The sequence below is a fragment of the Bubalus bubalis genome, chromosome 13 (assembly GCF_019923935.1).
Source record: "Bubalus bubalis isolate 160015118507 breed Murrah chromosome 13, NDDB_SH_1, whole genome shotgun sequence".
NCBI classification, from domain to species: Eukaryota; Metazoa; Chordata; class Mammalia; order Artiodactyla; family Bovidae; genus Bubalus; species Bubalus bubalis.
Genome location: NC_059169.1, coordinates 15248955 through 15266838, shown reverse-complemented (window position 1 = coordinate 15266838; position 17884 = coordinate 15248955). Strand labels below are relative to the sequence as shown.

Below are 17884 nucleotides of genomic sequence, written 5' to 3'. Positions count from 1 at the left end.
TATAGTTATAAAAATCACAAACATTAGTAACCTGGTATATATTAATATACTCATGACTAAAGGAAGATGAAAATAGCAAGTAGAAGTGTGATTCATTCACTTTTAATAGAAAATATTCACCACAACTAAGCTTCAACACAACCACCATCTCTCATAGCATATTGTTCCATCCAAATGCCTAACTCATTGAGAACATTCTCAGTCACTGTTGAGTGATTTCCTAAATTGCCTTTGTGATCCCTGCCCTAAGTTTCCCCAGAGAATGTGGTTCTGATTAGCATACAAGTCTTAACAAGCTTGCTTCTATTAAGTGTACATCCAAGGTCATTAAACTGAAAGGTTGGAGAAGACTTTATAAACATGTTATAAACACCTCACCTTTATAAATACCTAAGAGAGTTTTTGTGTTCAGCACACTGATACATGGCAATCCGTAAACTTTCCCTTCCCCTCCCTGTGACACAGACACAAAAGCCAGCAGAAACTGCTCTTGCAATGATGTAGAACTTGTGCAGAGGCACACAAGACAGGGTAGCAGACATTTGCAAGTTCAGGGTGGCATGCTGGGAACAGGGAGGCTGAGCTACTCATGATGCCAGGAGAGTGGGGGATGGAAACTCATGTCTCACTACTAGTATTCCATCACTGAACTCATGACAAGCCACAAGGCACTACCTAAGGGAAAAGTCATCAGTGAAAGTATTGGTTACTCAGTCATGTCTGACTCTTTGCAACCCCATGGCCCATTCTGTCCATGAGAATTTTCCAGGCAAGAAAAGTGCCATGCCCTCCTCCAGGGGATATTCTTGACCCAGGGATTGAACCCAGGTCTCCTGCATTGCAGGCAGATTCTTTACCATCTGAGCCACTAGGTGCTTTAAATAAGAGAAAATTTATCAAATCACAATCAAAAGAGGGTGGGAAAGGGGGGGTCAGATCGGAGTGTGGGCCATGCCACATGTCAGCTGCCCTGCTCTCTTTTGTTCTGAAAGATTCAATGCTAATGTGTAATTTTGTGTGTGGTAAAATAGACATAACATGAAATTTACCATTTTAACTATTTTTTATGCATACAGCTCAATGGCATTAAGTACATTCACATCATTGTGTAACCATCACCACCATCCATCTCCAGAGCTCTTTCATTGCCCCAACACTAAGCACTTTTCACATACAGCCTTCAGTGGTACCCACCTCATGACCCCTGCTTAATGGATGTGGAATCCCAGCTCCTCATATCCAGAGCTCAGAGCTCCTCACATATCTCTCTCACTCACTCCACTAATCTGCTTAAGTCTCTTTATTTGCTATTTAGGATTTGCTGTGAATGAATTCTGTTCCCCCAAAAATTCATATGATGGCACATTGACCACCAGAACCTTAGAATCTGGTGACAGAACCTTTAAAGAGGTAATTGTTACCCTCAATTATAGTGGGCCTAATCCAATATGACTGGTGTTCTTAGAAGAGGAGACTAAGACATAAGGACAGAAACACAGGGGTGTGCATGAACAGAGGGAGGACCATGTCTGAGGACACAGTGAGGAAGCTGTCATCAGAAGATAAGGAAAAGGTCTAAGGGGAAACCAAACTGCCCACACCTTGATCATGAGAGTCTAGCCTTTAGAACTGTGAGAGAATGAATTTCTATTATTTATGCACTGCTCCCCCAGCTCTGCCATCTCTGACAGCCTGCTGTGACTGAATGTTTATGCCCTCAAAATACACACACTGAAACCTAATCCCCACTGTGAAAGTACTGGAGATGGGGCCATTGGGAGGTGACAGGTCATGAGGGTGGAGTCTGCCTGAATGGGACTAGCGCCTTTATAAAAGGGACCCACACGGCTCCCTCACCCCTTCCACCACATGAGGACACAGGAATTGGGTCCTCACTAGACACCAAATCTGCCAACACCCTCACCTTGGACTTGCCCGAGCTCTGGTTTCTGTGAGATCAGCCTGGACAGACACAGCCCCAGCAAACTAACACATGACCTGACAGCGAGAATTCCCAAACAGCTTCTCTCTGCTGTACAACCTGCCTCCTCCAGGCGAGGACATGCCTTCTGTTCTCACAGCCTCGCTTCCTGTGCTTCTACTCTTCCTCCAGCAAAGGGAGCTGGGTCTTATTTTCAGCCTCTACATACATACCCAGCCTGCACGCCCCCAGGGCAATTTCCGCCCAGCCCGGGACACAGTGAGCTTTCCAACATCCACTTCCATTCAGCACTTACTATCCTGTATAGTGAAATCGCTCAGTCGTGTATGACTCTTCGCAACCCCATGGTCTGTAGCCTACCAGGCTCCTCGCTCCATAGGATTCTCCAGGCAAGAGTACTGGAGTGGATTGCCATTTCTTTCTCCAGGGGATCTTCCCGATCCAGGGATCCAACCCAGGTCTCCCGCATTCCAGGCAGACGCTTTAACCTCTGAGCCACCAGGGAAGCAGAAACCTCTAAACCCTGACTCAGCTGACCTTTTCCCAGGCATCTGTCTTAACAAGCTCCACATTGACACAGGTTCCTCAGAGGCAGAAATGAGAACTGGGCATCCTTGTCTCCCTTATTCTTCCCAGTATGGGTCCTTCCCCTCTCCTGGCTCTCCATCCTCCTTATAAATTAAAAGGTTTTGTGCAGGGACATCTGTAAGGGCATTGATCCCAGTGCACACAGCAGGGCATTAATAAGTGCAGCTGGAAGGCTTGTTGCCTTTAACAAGGTGAACAACAGCAAGGTAAGCAACCATGGGGTAGATGTGGACGCTGTTTTAGCAAAAGCAAGCTCGTGCGGCTTTCAAAAAGCCCAGTCTAGACTCCATCAGAGGCTTCAGTAAGCATGTATTAGGACACATTATTCACAGAAAAGCATACGAGTTGTTTTACTTCAGTCATTCTGTGGCCAGGCAAAAGCAATTTGTATTCCAGAAATACAAAAATGAGAGTCAAGATTTCCACCAGATTCTAGATCTCTAGTTCCACATTCAGGCTAACCCTACATCATGGGTCTAAGTATTAAATCAAATAAGCATCCATGAAGCAACGCTAAACGATTAAATTCATACTTAGATGTGGAATAAGTTAGTCTTAATTCTAGGCCTTATTAAGAATTTGCAAACCTACAGAATAATAAGCATAAACCAACAGGGCCTTTCCACAGAAGCCCTGTGTCAGTACCGAAAATTTTGCTTCTAATGTGCCTTAAACACATGATGGAGGAAAAGGACTGACACTAAGTACTAGATTACTGGGTCCAACTCTATGATTTAAAAACCATTCACCATCTTTCTTACTTCAAGGCTCTGGATCCATCACAGTGTCTGGTTATCAACTGCAGGTCACGGGGAAATCTCCCATCTATTCCTCACTCCCTAAAGCACAGACCCCACTGTCCTTCACACATTGGAAGCACCTGCTGTATTTTCCTGTCTTGACCTCATCATGATGCAAAATTTCTCTACGATGGATCTTCTGTGGAGGGAAGAGAGGGGAGAGAGGGACACCAGGGCAGAGCGAGCTGAGTCTCCTGAAGCACAAAGGCTTTCCTGAGCTCTCTTCCCCAATCTCTACAGGTTGCTGGAAAGCAGAGATGATAGAAAACAGGAGCTAACTCACTGGTCGAACAAGTGCCTGCTGACTCCTGCATCCACAGCGCTGAGCGGATCGTCCAGGAGGTAGATGTCTGCGTCCTGATACACGGCTCTAGAAAACGTAGAGAGACGTCAGGAGAGGATACTACACACTCCCTGGGTCCCATCTCTGAATTCATGACGGCATTCAACAACTCCAGATTCATTCCAGGAGCCCAGGGAAAGGGCCAAGACTCTGCTTCACACAGGCCAACCCGGTGAGCGGGGTCTGCGTGCTCACGCCCACTGGGAGGTGCAGAGGAGGAGGGGCAGGATGGCAACTGAAACCCCATTTACCTGGCGAGGCTGACCCGGGCTTTCTGTCCTTCACTCAGCGGGGTTCCCCGGTCTCCTATCTCAGTTAGATCATTTTCCTTCAAAAGCTGTAAATCCTACATGGAGATAGAAAAGGAGAAGAAAAAAAAAAAAAAAAAAGGATCTAAAATATGTTCTGCTCCTGCCATCCTAACTTTTTAGCATCAGTTCTCCCCACAGTGTTTGATCAACAACTAGGGTGGCTAAACCATAACACCGAACAATTTAAAAAATCCTCAGGTTTTCTGTTTGTTTGTTTGTTTTCATTCTGCAGTTTTTCACAACATTTATGCATCTGACCATTCTAACAGATATTTATTGTGGATCAATATACACCAGGCATTGTTCTGGGCACAATGAATTCGGCCATGAGGAAACAAAGCCCCTAGAGTTTCTGTCCACAGTGGGGGATGAACAATAAGGAAAATTAACCTGAGTGCAAGTACTGAGGATGAGAAGGAAAAGGAAGCAGGCTCAGGGGGGTGGAGAGTAAAGGAGGGAAGTGAGTCCACACTGGGGTGTGAGGGCTCTGCTCAGAGGAGGGTGAGCAGATCCGGGAGAGGGGGAGGGGCTCAGGCAGACCTGGAGAGGCTGCTCCACACAGAGGGATAGGCTAGTGCAGGGGCCACGGGGAGATGCCCAAGGTGTTCAGGACAAGCAAGGAGGCAGGAGAGCGGAGCTGAGTAAGAATGAGGAAAGTGAGGGCAGAGACAGAGCAGGAGGAGCCTGGGGTCACTCCAGTAACAGGAGGAGAGGGAGAAGGGAGGACTGACCTGGTCTGAGATTTCTACAGAATCACTCCTGAGCTTTGCAGAAAACAAGCAGTATGGGAGAATGAGTGAGGATAGATACAAGTATGGAGGCTACTGGAATAATCTAAGTGAGAGACTACGGTGGCCAGGACCACAGTGGGAGCAGCAGGGATGGAGAGATGGAGCACACTCCAGACACATTCTGAAGGCAGTCTGTAAGACCCACTGATGGGATGGGTGTGGGTTGTAAGAAGAGCACCATGGTGTTTGGAGCATGAGGAAGAACAGGGTCACCGTTTACTGAGTTGTTACTGATGAAAGTCAAAGTGAAAGTCGCTTAGTTGTGTCTGACTCTTTGTGATTCCATGGAATTCTCCAGGCCAGAATACTGGAGTGGGTAGCCTTTCCCTTATCCAGGTGATCTTCCCAACCCAGGAATCAAACCCAGGTCTCCCACATTGCAGGCGGATTCTTTATCAACTGAGCTATCAGGGAAGCTCTGTTACCGATGATTGATGCCTATTTTCTCATTAATCCAACAGGGGGACCCCATTCACAGTGTGAATCACAACATGCAAAGCTTGTGACCATGAGGACAAGAAAGAGGGTGTCTCCATCATAACCCTCCCTGACAGCCACAAAGACACACAGACAGACACAGGTTCCCTGCTCACTCAGAGCTTAACAAGGGAGGATCAAATGAAAAGCAGCAACTGTTCTGTCATGAAAATTCATTATTTCATCTTATTTCTTCATCAAGCTCAGAAGATAATACCATCTCTCCCTCCTGGTTTTCATACCATTTTAAGATAGGCTCCAGCCATACATACACACACACTGTTTTCTGAACCTCCGTTTCACTGTTGACAGTCCTTGCAAACTGTTATTACTTTTTATCCTTTAATTTTATTAATGTATTTTTCTGGTTTCCTTCCCCAAATAGCATCCCATTATAGTACAGCAATCGCAAAATGCTCTAGAAAAGTTCACTCTTTCACTTAGCTCAGTTCGAGCATAAGAAACAGGCTCTCTTCAACTCTGGTGGTAGGACTTTGAGTGTGTTGTTGACTTTGCAAATTATTAATGGACAAGTCCCAGATGGGAAGAACATTTTAAAGGATTTGAGGTAAAATCCAAGTCAGGCTAATTTCCCAGCCAGGATTTTCTGATTAGGTTAAAGGGAAAAGCCTGACTTGAGCATATATTACAATTCTTCCCACTGACAGGAAAGTGTTCTTATTCATGTTATTTTCCTCTAAGTTAAATTTAACCAATTTTCACTGAACAGCAGATACACAAACTAGAGGCGAACTAGGAAATGAAGAAGCTGGTTTGATATCATCTACCAAAAACATACCAAGGACCCTTCAGCAATGGTGGAGACTTAACAGTAGAAATGCTATGGAGCAGATTGTTGAAACAGTTGATGAGCGCCCTGGCAGAAGAGGGTTGGATTCTGGAGTCAAACAATGGAACCCCACACCTTCCTTTACTGCTTGTCTTCCGTTTGGAATTGCCCCTCCTCTCACGGCCTGTCAATATCCTGCCCATCCTTCCAGGCTCAGCCCAAACACACTCTCCCAGGAAACCATCCTGGACTCACTCTCTTCCTGCTGGGTTCCTAAGGCTTTGCATATATTTCTTCTGAAGGACCTGCCCTATTCTGCTCAATAATTTGTATGCGTGCACATAGCTTCTCTCAGCTCCTAGTGGGTAAGATCTGTGAACCAAGCACTGTGCTACACCTTGATACTGATTATCTCTAATCTTTGCAACAAGCTACATGGTAAGTACTGACCCCGTTTCCCAGATGAGGAAACTGAGACTAAGTGAGGTCACATCTCTGTTCTGAGGGTCAGTTCAGTTCAGTTGCTCAGCCGTGTCTGACTCTTTGTGACCCCTTTGACTGCAGCAGGTCAGGCCTTGCTGTCCATCGCCCATTCCCGGAGTTTACTCAAACTCATGTCCATTGAGTCGGTGATGCCATCCAACCATCTCATCATCTGTCGTCCCCTTTTCCTCTTGTCTTCAATCTTTCCCAGCATCAGGGTCTTTTCTAATGAGTCAGTTCTTCATATCAGGTAGCCAAAGTATTGGAGTTTCAGCTTCAGCATCAGTCCATCCAAGGAACATTCAGGACTGATTTCCTTTAGGATGGACTGTTTGGATCTCCTTGCAGTCCAAGGGACCCTCAAGAGTCTTCTCCAACACCACAGCTCAAAAGCATCAATTCTTCGGAGCTCACCTTTCTTTACAGTCCAACTCTCACATCTATACATGACTACAGAGAAAACCATAGATTTCACTAGATGGACCTTTGTTGGCAAGTAATGTCTCTGCTTTTGGATATGCTGTCTAGGTTGGTCATAACTTTCCTTCAAGGAGTAACTGTCTTTAAATTTCATGGCTGCAATCACCAACTGCAGTGATTTTGGAGCCCAAAAAAATAAAGTCTATCACTGTTTCTACTGTTTCCCCATCTATTTCCCATGAAGTGATGGGACCGGATACCATGAGCTTAGTTTTCTGAATGTTGAGCTTTAAGCCACCTTTTTCACTCTCCTCTTTCCCTTTCATCAAGAGGCTCTTTAGTTCTTCATTTTCTGCCATAAAAGTGGTGTCATCTGTATATCTGAGGTTTTTTATATTTCTCACGGCAATCTTGATTCTAGTTTGTGCTTCATCCAGCCCAGCATTTCTCATGATGTATTCTTCATATAAGTTAAATAAGCACAGTGACAATATACAGCCTTGATGTACTCCTTTCCTAATTTGGAACTAGTCTGTTGTTCCATGTCCAGTTCTAACTGTTGCTTTCTGACTTGCGTACAGATTTCTCAAGAGGCAGGTCAGGTGGTCTGGTATTCCCACCTCTTGAAGAATTTTCCAGAGTTTGTTGTGGTCCACACGGTCAAAGTTTTGCATTGTCAATAAAACAGAAATAGATGTTCTTCTGGAATCCTCTTTCTTTTTTGATGATCCAACATATGTTGGCAATTTGATCTCTGCTTCCTCTGAATTTTCTAAATCCATCTTGAGCATCTGGAAGTTTACAGTTCATGTACTGTTGAAGCCAAGCTTGGAGAATTTTGAGCATTACTTAGCTAGCATGTGAAATGAGTGCAATTGTGTGCTTTTGAGCATTCTTTGGCATTGCCTTTCTCTGGGATTGGAATGAAAACTGACATTTTCCAGTCCTGTGGCCACTGCTGAGTTTTCCAAATTTGCTGGCATATTGAGTGCAGCACTTTCACAGCACCATCTTTTAGGATTTGAAATACTTCAACTGGAATTCCATCACCTTCACTAGCTTTGTTCATAGTGATACTTCCTAAGGCCCACTTGACTTTCCATTCCAGGATATCTGGCTCTAGGTGAGTGATCACACCATCGAGATTTTCTGGGTGGTGAAGATCTTTTTTGTATAGTCCTTCTGTGTATTATTACTATCTCTTCTTAATATTGTCTGCTTCTGTTAGGTTCATACCATTTCTGTCCTTTATTGTGCCCATCTTTGCATGAAATATTCCTTTGGTATCTCTAATTTTCTTGAAGCGATCTCTAGTCTTTCCCATTCTGTTGTTTTCCTTGATTTCTTTGCATTGATCACTGAGGAAGCCTTTCTTATCTCTCCTTACTATTCTTTGGAACTCTGCATTCAAATAGGTATATGTTTCCTTTTCGGCTATTGAACAGAAGAGCTAGAATCTGACCCAGCTCATGTCAGTTCATAGACTTCTGCTCTTTCACACCATAGTGCCTCTAGTTTCCATGCTTATCCATGGTGTTGTGCTGCCTTTCAATTGAGGAAGTTTAGAAGTAAGAACTTCTTAAAAAGTGAGCAATGGATGAAGGTGTAAGGGGGCATGTAAACAGAGACCCTAACCAGGGTGTGTCTCTCTCTTCACAAGAAAAGCAAGGTCACCAAAGAAAGGGGCACACCCTGGCTGGGTCTCTGGAATTTGATCTGGGTGTCAGGAGCTGGATGTGATTAAGGCAAAGAGGAAATGCCTGAAATCTGTTTACTCCACACCCCACCTTCCATGGAATCTAGGGTTATGCAGAAACAGATCTGAACTTGAGCTGTAAACTCAGAGATGAGCTGTTTGATCCCTCAAGTATCAGTTTCTCCTACTATAAAATGAAGATAGGAACATCAAGGATACTCATAAAGAATTAATAAATCATGTGACCGTGCATAAGCACGCCAGCTGTGAAGGACCGCGCAGAAGCGTGGCTGAGAGGAGCTCCCCCTCACCCAAGGTAAAGGGCAGCAACCGAGAGTGCCAGACTGCGACGGTGCAGGGGTGGCCAAGAGGAGCTACCCCATGTCTGAGGTCAGGGGCGGCAGCAGAGATAAGCAACCCCATGTCCAAGGAACGGCGGCTGCATGGGCGCAGGAGGGCCAAGAGGAGCTATTCCATGTTCAAGGTCAGGAGGGGTGGCCGTAAAGAGATACCCCTCATCCAAGGTAAGAAGCAGCGGCTGTGCTTTGCTGGAGCAGCCATGAAGAGATACCCCATGATAAAGGTAAGAGAAACCCAAGTAAGACAGTAGGGTTGTGAGAGGGCATCAGAGGGCAGACACACTGAAACCATAATCACAGAAAACTAGCCAATCTGATCACACAGACCACAGCCTTGTTTAACTCAAAGACACTAAGCCATGCCATGTGGGACCACCCAAGATGGACGGGTCATGGTGGAGAGGTCTGAGAGAAAGTGGTCCACTGGAGAAGAGAATGGCAAACCATTTCAATATTCTTGCCTTGAGAACCCCATGAACAGTATGAAAAGGCAAAATGATAGGATACTGAAAGAGGAACTCCCCAGGTTGGTAAGTGCCCAATATGTTACAGGAGATCAGTTGAGAAATAACTACAGAAAGAATAAAGGGATGGAGCCAAAGCAAAAACAATACCCTGTTGTGGATGTGACTGGTGATAGAAGCAAGGTCTGATGTTGTAAAGAGCAATATTGCATAGGAACCTGGAATGTTAGGTCTATGAATCAAGGCAAATTGGAAGTGGTCAAAGAGGAGATGGCAAGAGTGAACATTAACATTTTAGGAATCAGCAAACTAAAATGGACTGCAATGGTTGAATTTAACTCAGATGACCATTATATCTACTACTGTGGGCAGGAATCCCTTAGAAGAAATGGAGCAGCCATCATGGTCAACAAAGAATCCGAAATGCAATACTTGGACGCAATCTCAAAAACGACAGAATGATCTCTGTTCATTTCCAAGGCAAACCATTCGATATCATGGTAATCCAAGCCTATGCCCCAACCTGTAATGCTGAAGAAGCTGAAGTTGAACACTTCTATGAAGACCTCCAAGACCTTTTAGAACTAACACCCAAAAAAGATGTCCTTTTCATTATAGGGGACTGGAATGCAAAAGTAAGAAGTCAAGAAACACCTGGAATACAGGCAAATTTGGCCTTGGAGTAACAGAGTTTTGCCAAGAGCATGCACTAGTCATAGCAAACACTCTCTTCCAACAACACAAGAGAAGACTTTACACATGGACATCACCAGATGGTTAACACTGAAATCAGATTGATTATATTCTTTGCAGCCAAAGATGGACAAGCTCTATACAGTCAGCAAAAACAAGACTGGCAACTGACTGTGGCTCAGACCATGAACTCCTTATTGCCAAATTCAGACTTAAATTGAAGAAAGTAGGGAAAACCACTAGACCATTCAGGTATGACCTAAATCAAATCCCTTATGATTATACAGTGGAAGTGAGAAATAGATTTAAGGGACTAGATCTGATAGACAGAGTGCCTGATGAACTATGGATGGAGGTTCGTGACATTGTACAGGAGACAGGGATCAAGACCATCCCCATGGAAAAGAAATGCAAAAAAGCAAAATGGCTGTCTGAGGAGGCCTTTCAAATAGCTGTGAAAAGAAGAGAAGTGAAAAAGCAAAGGAGAAAAGGAAAGATGTAAGCATCTGAATGCAGAGTTCCAAAGAATAGCAAGGAGAGATAAGAAAGCCTTCCTCAGCGATCAATGCAAAGAAATAGAGGAAAACAACAGAATGGGAAAGACTAGAAATCTCTTCAAGAAAATCAGAGATACCAAGGGAACATTTCATGCAAAGATGGGCTCGATAAAGGACAGAAATGGTATGGACCTAACAGAAGCAGAAGATATTAAGAAGAGGTGGCAAGAATACATAGAAGAACTATACAAAAAAAGATCTTCACAACCCAGATCATCACGATGGTGTGATCACTGACCTAGAGCCAGACATCCTGGAATGTGAAGTCAGTGGGCCTTAGAAAGCATCACTACGAACACAGCTAGTGGAGGTGATGGAATTCCAGTTGAGCTATTTCAAATCCTAAAAGATGATGCTGTAAAAGTGCTGCACTCAATATGCCAGCAAATTTGGAAAACTCAGCAGTGGCCACAGGACTGGAAAAGGTCAGTTTTCATTCCAATCCCAAAGAAAGGCAATGCCAAAGAATGCTCAAACTACCACACAATTGCACTCATCTCACACACTAGTAAAGTAATGCTCAAAATTCTCCAAGTCAGGCTTCAGCAATACATGAACCGTGAAATTCCAGATGTTCAAGCTGGTTTTAGAAAAGGCAGAGGAACCAGAGATCAAATTGCCAACATCCGCTGGATCATAGAAAAAGCAAGAGAGTTCCAGAAAAACATCCATTTCTGCTTTATTGACCAAAGCCTTTGACTGTATGGATCACAACAAACTGTGGAAAATTCTGAAAGAGATGGGAATACCAGACCACCTGACCTGCCTCTTGAGAAACCTATATGCAGGTCAGGAAGCAACAGTTAGAACTGGACATGGAACAACAGACTGGTTCCCAATAGGAAAAGGAGTACGTCAAGGTTGTATATTGTCACTCTGATTATTTAACTTATATGCAGAGTACACCATGAGAAACGCTGGGCTGGAAGAAGCACAAGCTGGAATCAAGATTGCCAGGAGAAATACCAATAACCTCAGATATGCAGATGACACCACATCTGCAGATGGCAGAAAGTGAAGAGGAATTAAAAAGCCTCTTGATAAAAGTGAAAGAGGAGAGTGAAAAAGTTGGCCTAAAGCTCAACATTCAGAAAACTAAGATCACGGCATCTGGTCCCATCACTTCATGGGAGATAGATGGGGAAACAGTGGAAACAGTGTCAGACTTTATTTTTGGAGGGGCTCCAAAATCTCTGCAGATGGTGACTTCAGCCATGAAATTAAAAGACGCTTACTCCTTAGAAAGTTATGACCAACCTAGATAGCATATTGAAAAGCAGAGACATTACTTTGCCAACAAAGGTCCGTCTAGTCAAGGCTATGGTTTTTCCAGTAGTCATGTATGGATGTGAGAGTTGGACTGTGAAGAAAGCTGAGTGCTGAAGAATTGATGTTTTTGAACTGTGGTGTCGAAGAACATTCTTGAGAGTTCCTTGGACTGCAAGGAGATCTAACCAGTCCATTCTAAAGAAGATCAGTCCTGGATGTTCGTTGGAAGGACTGATGCTAAAGCTGAAACTCCAATACTTTGGCCACCTCATACAAAGAGTTGACTCATTGGAAAAGACTCTTATGCTGGGAGGGATTGGGGGCAGGAGGAGAAGGGAATGACAGAGGATGAGATGGCTGGATGGCATCACTGACTCGATGGACATGAGTTTGAGTAAACCCCGAGAGTTGGTGAATGACAGGGAGGCCTCACGTGCTGAGATTCATGGGGTCTCAAAGAGTCGGACACGGCTGTGCGACTGAACTGAACTGAACTGTTTCCTGTTTATGTGTGTGCATGCACACGTGTGAGAAACAGATACAAAAATGATTTGCACATGAACTCTGAATAAATAGGAGCTATTGTCTCACTGTTTCACATTTGTTTCCCCTCTTCTTTTCTTACCCAGTCTATGTACCATTTAATAAAAATCTAGCTCATTCCTCCTAACTTCACATCATTTCTGCAAAAGCACAATCTCCCATTAACGTGAGCCCAAGAGAAAGAAATAGCAGCCATTAAATGAATAATTCTGTTCTGTCCACATTATCATAAAATGCTGCTCACCTGATACTGTCTATGGTGTTCAAGCCATTGTTCAAGCAGAATTACTATTTCCTCACAAAGAGAGTTTGCAGCCTTTAACACCAAACCTTTGAAAGTCTGTCCCAGCTTTTTCCTCACTGTATAAAGATATTCAGATGTCCAAACTGCCCTGAAGAGACCAGGGGAGCCCTTTAAAACTGTTTTTCACTGATGTTTATAATCCAGAGAATAACAAACTATTTATTATTTACATTTTCTTTGTTTCTGCCAAATTATATTCTATCAGATAAGTTTAGTTTTCCTCATTCATTCCCTAATTTCATCTAAATCCTAATGTAGAGTTAAACATTTCACTTTGCCATTTTCTGTGAAAATCAATGCCCTTTCTGAAAATAATCTCTTCTCCAACAAAATGATACAGTATTAAGAAGAAACATAAGCATTCTATTTTCTTTAAATAATAAATCATAAATTAAAAATGAAGTAACGCGGGAAACCTACAGACTAAAAGGGATCGAGGAGGCAACAACCAAGCACAATGGACAGACCTTATGTGGAATCTGATTCCAACAACAGTGAACAAGATTTCTCAGTGGGATGTCTAACAACATGTAAACTCAGATTAGAAGGTTGATGACATTCAGGAATTTGGGTTATTTTTCAGTGGAAATAATGTGGTGATTTTTTTCCCAAGGGAAAAGATTTTTTTTCTCTTAGACGAAACTAATGAAATGTAGACAGATGAACTAATATGATGTCTAGGATCTGCTCCAGAATAATGTAGGTTGGGGGTGGGGCAGGCAGAGCACAGGGGTAGAGATGCAGCAAGACCGGCCACCGGCTGATCCTGGCTGAAGCTGGGAGTGGTACATGAGGATTCATTACACTGTGCTTGCTATTTTAGAAATTTCTATAATTGTTAAAAGTGAATGAAACTTCATAGAATGGACTGATCCCCTCAAGGGGAAAAAAAAAAAAGGCATTCTGTGAGTGTTATCACATCAGGATTAAAACAGCAATTATTACCTGCATATTTACCCAGAAGACCAGTTTTAAATAATCAGCAACAAAGATTTTCAAATTAAAAAAATAAATAAAAACTCTCAACAAATCTTGTACGTTAAACCAATACTATTATTATTTAAAATTCAAGTATATCCAACTTAGGAGTCATTATCTACCTCTTCAAAGCACAAGCCTTTATTACTTTTTCATATCGTTCTTCTTCATATTTCTTCCCAAATAAAATGTTACTCCTCACAGTTCCTGAGAACACCCAAGGCTGCGAGAAAACATACGCCAATCCTCCCATGCACGCGGGCCTGCCCCTGGCTCGGGGGCAGCTCCCCCAGCAGAGCATGTAACAGTGACGACTGAAACAGACGGCAATACCACACAGGAACAGGCAGCACTCAGGACGGAACATGCCCGCAGCACAGACGACCCACCTTGGCGCTTGATACTGATAGAACGCTTGTGTTTAGAACAGGATAATGTATAGTTATGGCAGTTGCAACAAAAAGTTGAAATAACTGTTGGTCAATGTAAACCACAGTTGACAAGAAATACTAATAAAAATGCTATAACAATTACTGTGCCCAAGAATTTCCCCCAAATGAAGCGCTATACTCAACAAAGACTAATAAAAATGTTTAACATTTAACTAGCAGAGCAGCCCAGCAGGATGTGTATTTTTGCATCTGATGTTATGCAGCTGTTCCATACATCTGAGTATCCTTCACTTGGCAAATAACTTGTTAAGAAGCTACATGTAAAACTATATCCAAAGATAGGAATGCATTTTTAACAATTCAGCAGAAGCATATCTCCTTGCTAACACCGTAATAGTTTAGATCAGATGATGAACCTCCTAGAACTATTATGCTTTGTGCGCTCTGTTGCTTTAGTGCTCATTTAATTGAACATTAAGGGAATGTAGTATTTTAATCATAGCTCTGCCAATATGTTTATCTAGAGGCCTGTTGCCATTTTTGTCTTTGAAATTTTTGTTGCCAAGAAAGGCAAGATTACGTTTTTTTTTTTTTTTTCCAGATTGAGTTGTGTAGTGTATTCTTGGTTATCAAATACTCACATATGTAAAGTTTAAAAATAAAATAAATTTAAAAAAAAGAAAAAAAAAATACTCATAGCTTGGGACTTTGAAATGGTAAATTCATGATGTGTGAAACAGCATGATACATAACTGTAGGTCTTCATTACATAAAAAGGATGCTTAGTTGTGAAGATACACAAACGAGACTAGAAGGACATGTCATGGTAAACTGCTTGTGATTCTGAATGACTCGTTTTTTGCTTCTTGTGCTTTTGGTTTCCATTATGCACATTTAACTTTAAGAAATAAATGTATTTAAAAACCTTAAAAAATAAAGAAAAGAAAAGAACTCTGAAGTGGTTGTGTCCAAAGAGCAAAAGTCCATCAGAAGAAATCATCAACCTCTCATGTACACACTTACGTTTAGATCTCTGTATTTTGTTGTACAGAACACAAGAGACTAAGTGCATGTACACATGTCCTTCAAATCTTGTACACCACACAGATGTGGTGTGTCTGTGTCCCCACATCACAGTGCTAGCGCACTGGGCTAAAATAATCTGCCTGCATATCTGTCTCACCCCAGAACCTGGTTGTCTCTGGATGGCAGACGTGTCAGGGTCTGCTCACATCTGTTTCTTTAGCTCCAGCACATGCTGCACATTCACTACATGTGCACTGAGCGGTTCAAGTCAAGTCATATGAGAAAACGCTCAAAGCTTCCTGGAAGAGCCTTCACAACCTCCAGACTTCCTGAAGGGACCACTGTCACAAAAAGCCCCACTGTCTCATTCTGTCCTGAATAGATGTCACATAATAATTTCCTTCCCTGAGATGTCCAAACATCCGACAAGCAGCTCCCAACTGTGCAACATGAAGCACCAAGAAGGAAAACACAGTGTGCGTTTACCCAGATTTATGTGGCCGTGAAACCTTCTTGCAAAACGAATGTCCCATGGAACACACCTGGAGGAAAGCGATTCTAGATTTGCCCAGTTCAAACTGTGTTATACACAGCTTTAGGCTCAACCCTTAAGAATTTTTTAAAATATTTATTTATTTATTTTGGCTGTGTTGGGTCATAGTTGCAATACTTAAGATCTTCCATTGCAGCACACAGGCTTAGTTGCCCTGAGGCATGTGGGATCTTAGTTCCCCGACCAGGGATCCAACCCGTGTCTCCTGCATTGGAGGGCAGATTCTTAACCACTGGACCACCAGGGAAGTCCCTCAACCCTGAGAATTTAACAGGGGCTGTGGCATTGCAGCAAGCTGAACAAGGTATCATGGCTTACCTTTCCTGCTCCCACAGGTCCAACCACAACCAACAGTTCACCAGGTCTGACAGTAAACGAAAGGCCTTGTAGGGTTGGGGTCTCTGATTCCTGCAAATTAAAGTTTATAAAGATGTGCCCCTTTCAATAAAGTAACACACATTACTTCAGAAAATGGAGAAAATAACAAAATAGTCATTGATGTGCTAAACATAGCCCACATTTTTCTCCTTCCTATTTTAAGACAATGTGTTCTACAGGACTTTTCATCCAATCTTGTCTCTTACAGGGTCTGAAACAACTTCAGTTGCCTTTAGAAGGCTCCTTTTACCAGCTATCCATATGAACACAGTATTAGATAGCCACAGAATTTAGCAGTTGAAATGACAGGCTGAAATTTGAAATGCAAATTTTATGATGTATACTAACTTATTAAAATAATATACTTAATAGGATAGTCAATATCAGAAGTTTTTAATCATTTATGTTTTCATTATGACCCTTGGTTTTAACTATTTCATTAATCTCCACGATGCGGCAGCTTAAGTACATGATTAGCCTGGCCCTCTACTAATAAATTGAAACCTCCACTATCTCTCCCTTTTCATTTGATAAAGAATGAATCTCAGTAATGCTAAGGATGCAGGTCAGTTTGTATGATGAAGTCTTTCTTGGCAAAGTAACTCTTATAAATACCCGCCAAAGCTCTAACTTCACAAGAGCTCTAATTTAACACCAACAATGACAACAAAAAAATAGGGAATTAAGAAATTAATTATGACTTTGTGGGTCAGAGTGATGAGACCTCAATTTTAATATGTGTTACATGCGTTACCTGTCCTGGCTAAACAGGGCCATAAAGTACTTCTGCTAAGAAAGCAAAAAAATATGGAGGTACATGCAACAGCACACAATCCATGTGAGGGAGAAGCCATGCCAATTACAGGTCATATTCCTGAGAGACTTACGGGTGTGTGTATGTCTTTACATGTTCTTAGTGTTAAGAAAATTGTCAGTAACTGATAATTTTTGTTTTTAAAGAGAGGTTACAGTTCATCAGTAAAATGCCCAAAAAACTTAAAGTACAAAGTCTGAACAAACTATTGCAATAATCTTCAAAATGAAAAAATTTCTCTGGGAAGAAAGAAGTATAAACATTAACTTTTTTTTCTTTTTAGAAACTTTTGCTGCGGGTGTACATGTGTGCCCCATCCTGAAACCCCCTCCAACCTCCCTCCCCATTCCATCCTTCTGGGTTGTCCCAGTACACCTGCTGTGAATGCCTTGTTTCATGCATCGAACTTTGACTGGTCATCTATTTCACATATGGTAATATATATGTTTCAACTATTCTCTCAAATCATCCCACCCCACCTTCTCCCCAGAGTCCAAAAGTCTGTTCTTTATATCTGTGTCTCTTTGCTGTCTTGCATATAAGCGTCGTTACCATCTTTCTAAATTCCATGTATATGCTTTAATACTATATTGGTATTTTTCCTTCTGACTTACTTCACTCTGTATAATAGGCTCCAGTTTCATCTACCTCATTAGAACTGATTTAAATGTGTTCTTTTTAATAGCTGAATAATATTCCATTGTGTATATGTACCACAACTTCTTTTATCCCTTCATCTGTCAATGGATATCTAGGTTGCTTCCATGTCCTACCTATTGTAAACAGTGCTGCAATGAACATGGGATACATGTATCATTTTAAATTTTTGGTTTCCTCGAGGGTATATGCCTCAGAGTGGGATTGCTGGTCGTATGGCCAGTACTCTTGCCTGAAACTCCCATGGACGGAGGAG

General features: G+C 42.4%; 1 protein-coding gene across 1 annotated transcript in view; it reads right to left on the bottom strand.

The window, feature by feature from the left end:
* Positions 1 to 17884, bottom strand: part of LOC123328868 (ATP-binding cassette sub-family C member 4) — a gene marked incomplete in the record, with an annotated part of 1148417 nt that overhangs the window by 628224 nt on the left and 502309 nt on the right.